The 7,306-nt window shown below is 45.7% G+C and overlaps 1 pseudogene; it reads left to right on the forward strand.

Moving 5' to 3' along the window:
* Window positions 1-411: 411 nt before the first annotated feature.
* On the forward strand, window positions 412-7,106 carry LOC123067999 (uncharacterized; annotated as a pseudogene).
* Window positions 7,107-7,306: the final 200 nt, after the last annotated feature.

Here is a 7,306-nt window from a genome sequence, read left to right on the forward strand (position 1 = left end):
AGTGCCGCCCATTGACCTCGAAGTTCACCCGAGGAGAATGACCTTCAACAAGCTTGGCAAAGATAGGGGAGCACTGCAGGACGTTGATGTCATTGTGAGTTCCAGGCATCCCAAAGTAGGAGTGCCAAATCCAGAGGTCCGGTGTGGCCACTGCCTCAAGTACCACACTGCAACCACCTTTGGCGCCTTTGTACATCCCCTGCCATGCAAAAGGAATTTTGTTTGTCGATGCTTGATGAGGCAACAACAGCAACTGCGAGGCCCAAGTTCAAGATTATGCATAATGTTGTCCATATTTACGAGAAGTGGTTTAACATGACAAAGAAGAATATAACATATTATCTGCTGGATGGGGAGGAAGAGCCTATGAGGCCTATACATGGCAACTGTATTGGCAAAGTGATGTTCGTAATGGCCGTTGCTAGGCCAAGGTGGGACAGTGAAGGAAACGTGACCTTCTCTGGGAAAATTGATATCTGGCCATTCGTGAAAGAAGTTCCTGCTCAGAGGAGAAGCGACAACAGGCCCAGAGGTACAATAGAGACAAAGTCAATAAAGGCCGACATGAAAGTGATGAGGGAGTTCCTGATAGAGAAGGTCTTACTAGCGATACAAGCTGTTTGGCCGGAAAGTGATGCTGGACAGACCATCTACATTCAGCAGGATAATGCTAAGCCCCATATCTTGCCAGATGGCCCCGAATTTCTAGCAGTTGTCGCAAAAACTGGACTTGACATTAGAATAATACAACAACCCGCCAACATTCCTGATTTGAATGTGCTTGACCTTGGGGTTTTCAACTCGCTGCAATCCTTGACAGACTGTCTGAGTCCTAAAACACTACAAGTTCTTATTGCAGGTGTTTTGGAGGAATTTGAAGGCTATGAGGTTTAGAAGCTCAACAGAATTTTCCTAACTCTACAGATGTGCATGATTGAGATCCTGAACCATGCAGGAGGAAATGGGTATAAAATACCACATGTTAACAAGGAAAGGCTTGAGGGTCATGGGCAGCTACCTCCAAGACTAACATGCCCTAAAGAAGTTTTCGCAAATGCCCTATATAACTTAAAGGTAATGGCGAGGGTTCAGTAATGAGGCTTGTGCTGCTTGAGATGAGGCTTGTTTAGATGCTTGAGATGAGGCTTGTTCAGATGCTTGAGATGAGGCTTGTTCAGATGCTTGACATGGGAGATGCTTGACATGAGGCTTGTTCAGATGTGAAATATCTGTAGTTCCTTGAGATGAGACTTGTGCGGAGTGCATCCCATGTGAAATTACTCCGTATGTGTAATACTCCATTTTGCGAGACTTGTATGTGTAACTCTATTTTGTGATCATTTTTACTCCATATATTTTTTTCCCATTTTGTGAGACTTGTGCGGAGATGCTTGACTTGAGGCTTGTTTAGAGAGCAAGAAGAGAAGAGAAGAGAAATCATTTTTGTTTCAAAAGTTTCATCTGCTTGTGTGGTGTACTCTATTTAAATGAAAGGGAAGAGAAGAGAAAGAGAAGAACAGAGCAAGAAACTTATATTTTTCCTCCTACTCATACTAATCCTACTCCTACTCCTAATCCTAATTTTAATTTTGCTCCTAGCTACTCCTAAATTTAAGTACTCTACAGTAACAGAAAATGTTTTAGTTAATTTAAATTAACTAAAAAGGTTTTAGCTAATTTAAATTAACTGAAATCAGCAGTACATCATTTTTATTGACAGTAAAATGTTCAAAGAAACAGAAATATCAGTACAATAGCTACTCCTGCAGATTTGCTTTTCCTGCTCCTGCAGATCACTATCAGTACACTAGCAGCAAAATGTTCATTTACTTTTACTCCAAGAAGATTTGCTTGTCCTGCTCCTGCAGATCACCAAACATCTTGTTTAATCCAGCTAATTAACTGAAACTTACACTAAACTACTGCTGTCCCACACTACTGCAAGTGCCATACTATTGCAAGTGCTATACTACTGCAAGTGTTAAATTAACTGGACCACTAAGCACCAAGATTACTGCACCAAGTCAAATTTAAACACCAAGATTGTTAAAAGCATCAACAAGCTAACTGGAGTAGTTCAAGATACTGAATCTTGGTTTTAACTAAACAATATTTATACTTCCCTTTCATTTAAATAGTTCAGTATATACACAGTCAAGTTGTTGGAGCAGCCATTTACTGAACACTAACTTACCCCAGCATATACACAGTCAAGTTCTTGGAGCTTACCGCAGCATATACACCGTCAAGTTCATCTGGCTTACTCCAGTATATACACAGTCAAGTTCATCTAGAAAGTTCAAGAATACTGACTTCCATTTAAAGCCAGTTTACTCACCTAACAAGATAGCAAAAGCAAATCATCTGGCGTACTCACCAAAAGTTCAATATACTCTACAGATCATTAAGCAAATCATCTGGCTTTGTATCTGCACTTTTGTGGTGATGCAGAGAACATTAAGCTACTAGAAAACCCAAAACAGTCAAGTTCCGTTTAAGCTACCGGAGTACAGTACTGGAGTATGCTACTGGGTGCTCGAAATCCCACATTTCATTCAGATCGGGGCCAAACCCATAAAAAATCTCATCTTTTCTGCTGAGTATACCTTGATGTGGACGTCACAGCCGGCGGGGATCTCCTCGATCTGGACGCACTTCCTCACCTGCTTCTTCTTGTCATCCTCGACGCCTCACTTGGTCTTGGCCTTGCCGGCGGCGCCGGGCTGGGACTTGGCGTCCCAGGTCGAAACTGCCGTCGTTGGGGGAGGCAAGCTCTGCCTCGCACTTGAGCGCCCGACCCCCGCCGCGAGCCTTCTCCTCGGCCGTCCACTTCACCCCCCGGGGAGGCGGCGGCGCAGGCGGATAGGGCCGCGAGCCCAAGCGCGGCGAGATCGTGCAGGAGGGCGTACGGGGTGAGGCGAAGGAGCTGCAGCCGGCGTAGCTGCGGCGACAGAGAAGAGAGGGAGAGGGCGGCGACGAGGAAAGGGAGAGGGAGACAGCGAGCAATTGCGTTGGAGCGAGTGAGTGGGAGCTGCAGCGACAGCGGCGAAGGAGGGGTAAAGTTAGAAAGTCAAAAATAAAATGAACGTGACAAAAGTTGAACTGTGAAGCCCCATCGACAAATAATACGGAACAGAGGGAGTATATATGATAAGCAATAGAATTACATCAAAATACCTACTTCAAAGTAGTATGAACAGTACCCCTATGTGCAGAAGTGCTTGTCGCCGCTGCCGCCCTCACATGAACAATGCCTACTTTTGCTATGTGAAAAAGTGTCACGTCCGATTTTGTTTAATGAAATATGTCAAACATTCCATGATTTTGGTCCAGTTTAAATAAAAACCAGTCCGGTTTAAATAAAAATCGACCAATCCGCACGAAATTTGTCATGCTTGTTAAGTCACGTTCAAAATGTGTTTACGTGTTGGATGACTGGCTCCGTAGCAGTCCTACGTGCGTTCAGAGGTCAAAAGTCCAATCTTCATGTGGGCTAGGGCGGGTGGGGGTGGGGCTGCGGCCTGTCAGCTGGGTTTGTCGACCGTGGGGCCGCGTCGTCAGTGTCTCTGCAGTTGGCTTCCTTCCTCAACACACCTCTCCTCTCCTTTTTTTTTGGTTCTATATAAAAGAGAAAACCCTCTCCTCTCTCCGTCTCTCGCTTCGGCCGCTCTCCTCCTCCGCCACCGCCGCCGCCGCAGCGCCGTCCGATCTTCCTCCTCTCGGTAAGCTCCTTCCCCTGCGCTTTCAACGGCCTCGATCCACCTGCCCGTGTTTCCTCAAAAACAGCCCTGCTGCTCTGGTTGTGATGCTTGTGTTCCTCACGGTAGTATTGTAGTTTCATTGGTGCACCACCGTGCAATTGTTCCCATATGGATTGGGTGAATTCTAGCATCTCTAGACCTCATGGAATTTGTTGCTAATCTCATATACTTATCATCTTATATATTAGATCTTATGGGATTATAATTGTCCATCATTTCTTCTCGTGGAAGAAACTCTCCATCTAGAGATCGATGTCCTCACACCACAGAATCTACTAAGTTAGACACTTCATATTTCTGAAATTTCGTTTCTTTTATATGCATAAATAAAACAATAATAATAACAAGATAAACAACGAAGATAGTCCAAATTGTTATATGTGCTGGTCAGCCTTTGTGACTAGATTTCTCTTGTTGCTTGTACGACCTACCTGTTGCAAGTGTTAACGTTTCTGTGTAAATAAAAGCTGGACTAAAGCATCTCTGCATGCCGACTCTTTTTTGACCTGAAACAGTTGGGGAGTCCCCTATGGTATTTTTTCTATTTTATATAAGTGAAACAAAGTTACATAGTTAATTACAAAGGTCAAAGGGCCCAACTGATGCAAAGTAGTCAACCAAGCAGAAAGTAGAGCTTGAAGGTGGGGCTTTACCCTATGACCAATTTTTCTTTGATTTCCGATGAAGATTGATGCCTTGTAGGGTAGCAACTCGTGCTCGATCTAGCTTGCTAGCTTATGTAACGGTGGGTCTTGTTGGCTGATTTGGTGTTTGCCTCCTCGCTGTAGGTTCTATTGCAAAGTGTTAGTAAGTTAATTGAGAACTTTATGTTTACTTCCAACGTGCCACACCTGCATCACGATGAAAAATTAAATCTTCCATCAGCAATTAATTGGCATATCAATTACTGACTATTGCAGAGATGCCTGCGGAAAACCCTTTACTAACATGAAAATCAAATCCTTGACAGCCAGCCTGCCAGAATGCCCCCGAAGAAGCGTCTGCACTTGTCGTCCGCTGGTCCCAACAAGGTACATTTTGCGGATTCCTGCTCACAATGTGCACGATGCATGCATATCGCATTCTTCTGTGCAGGTCGTTGAGTGGCTTGCGTGTTTGATGAGCTTGCAGATTCCGAGGAGGAAGAGGAGGAAGTTAGCGACAGCAGCACCAGCGGCGGGGACAGCAAAGACGACGATGGCAGCCATTCATTGCAGATTGATGGCGCTGACATGGACGAGTAAGTGAACTGTGGAAACCTCTTTCCCACCTTCCCACTTCTTCCCCACTCCTTCTATTTCGTCTCCTTTACCTTTCATCGTGATTTTCTGTCGTCTTCTCGGCTCACATCCCAATTGTTAGCCATAATCTTGACTTAGCACGTGCATTAGCAGCAAAGTTTTAAATAGCGCGCTAAGCATCTTAGCGCCGGACCTCTTTCAAATGCTATAACGTGCTATAGCGGAGCTATAGCGCGCTATTTAAAATGTTTGCTCATCTGTTTGGACCAAAGTCTCTTAGCGCAAGACCTTTTGTAAACACTATAGCGTGCTATAGCGGAGCTATAGCGGGCTATTTGAAACAGTGATTAGCAGACGTGTAGTTGTGCTGTTGTGGAGAACCGCACGACCGACGGACGTGGTGCATCTAGTTAGTTGTGCGTTAGTGGACTTGGTGTGTGCGTGCATGTAGTCAGCTAGTTGGTGGTGTGTGGCCACTGGCCTGGGTGCGTGAGTGTGCTATATAATGTGTACTCGGCTGTGAGGCCATGGAAGAGCAGCCAGAGAGAGATGTAGCCTCTCGGAGTGTATGTGTGCTCGCCCTGGGATGGTGTGTGTGTGGCAGAGTTCGAGCTCGCCGGAAATACAAGGGGTTGTTCGTGCGGCCGGAGGCGTTTGTGCGCCGGGAAACCTCGTGTCCTCTCTCTCTCGTTTCTTCCTTGTCTCCGGTGATCGCGGTGGTTCAGTGATTAGGCTAGACACCAACAATCCCCGTATGGTAGCTTTGGTTTGGTGGGTTCATACCGGGGTTCTTGTTGGGAGGAGCTTGGCCTGTTCGTCGTGGTTCCAGGCTGGTTACTTCTAGCCCTCCTGGATCAAAATGGTCTTACCTTGCTTAGACGCCCTTGTGACCTCCCTGACCAGCCTTCCAGCAGTGCATATGGTGATATGCTGTCAAATGGTTCTGTGGAGATGCGAGTCTCTCATGGAACAAAGCATTCAAGATCATCTAGCCCATGTAAGATCTTCCCGTTGGGTTATCAGTTTCGTAACAGGTACCGCATTTGTCTGTTTGGGGAACCTCTTCGTGTTTCCTACAGTGCGTTGGAAGTGTCTGCTAATTTCTCGGTCATGAATTGCCTTGTCTCCTCTTCTTGCTTGTATTTTTTTTTGTTTATACAGCCTAAATATTGTTGATACACCCTAAATATTGTCTAACAATTGGTGATTTTTGGTTTGCTAGCCCATCCAAAGTGCACATCTTTGTCAAGAATCCCGCCGGCAGGAAAATCTGTCTCAGGGGGTCCACTTGTCAGACACCCTTTACACCATCAAGGCAAAGATCCAGGAGGGCTACCGCCTCGTCTTCGATGGGGTGCAGCTGGAAGACAGCCGTACATTGGCGGATTATGGCATCCAACATGATTCCACGCTTGACCTCCAAGAAAAGATCCAAATCTTTGTGACGGAGACGCTAGAAGGCAGGACCATCACTCTAGAGGTCGACAGCCTAGACACCATTGACAACGTGAAGGCCAAGATCGAAGATATGGAGGGCTTCCCCAAGGTCCAGCAGTGCCTCATCTTTGCCAACAAGCAGCTGGAGGATGACAAGCGCACCTTGGCCGACCACAACATTGGGAAAGGGTCCACTCTTCTCCTCATCCTCCTCCCGTGCAGGCCAACTGTTGTGATGCGAATATTCGTGCAGATGCTGCGAGGGAACATCATCTCCCTTGAGGTTGGGCGCTCAGAGACTGTCAACAGTGTGAAGGTGAAGCTCTACGAGCTGGACGGTATGCCCCCTAGACAGCAGCGCCTCATCTTTGCTGGCAAGCAGCTGGAGGACCACCGCACCCTGGCTGACTACAACATTCGAAAGGAGTCTACGATTCAACTGGTGGGACGTCTTTGTGGTTGTTGAGATTCATGGGATGCCATCGAACAACAAGTTCATGTTTGCTGCAGTCGGTTTTCCAGTAGTGGTGAATTATCATCATTCTATAGTACCTTAGTAGTGGTGTGTTATCTGTAGAACTATCATCCTAGTACTTTTAAGAGTCCCTGCCTTGGTTTGTCTTGGCATGAGTAAGTTGATTGAGAAATACAGTCTGCATGCAGTTTTACCGACTCGTTTCTTTCCTGTGCAGTTCATTTCTGTATTTATCCATGTTTTTATCTATATATATGCCATCACAGTCAAAAGTTGAAGCAACAGGGAGCCTAACAAGTATAGTCATTGCATGGTTTTTAGATACATGATTTACTATTGCATGTTGTGAAGGTGATATATCACATCTGCACTACTGGAATTTTTCTATACGC

Source organism: Triticum aestivum, chromosome 3B (assembly GCF_018294505.1).
Source record: "Triticum aestivum cultivar Chinese Spring chromosome 3B, IWGSC CS RefSeq v2.1, whole genome shotgun sequence".
Taxonomy (NCBI): domain Eukaryota; kingdom Viridiplantae; phylum Streptophyta; class Magnoliopsida; order Poales; family Poaceae; genus Triticum; species Triticum aestivum.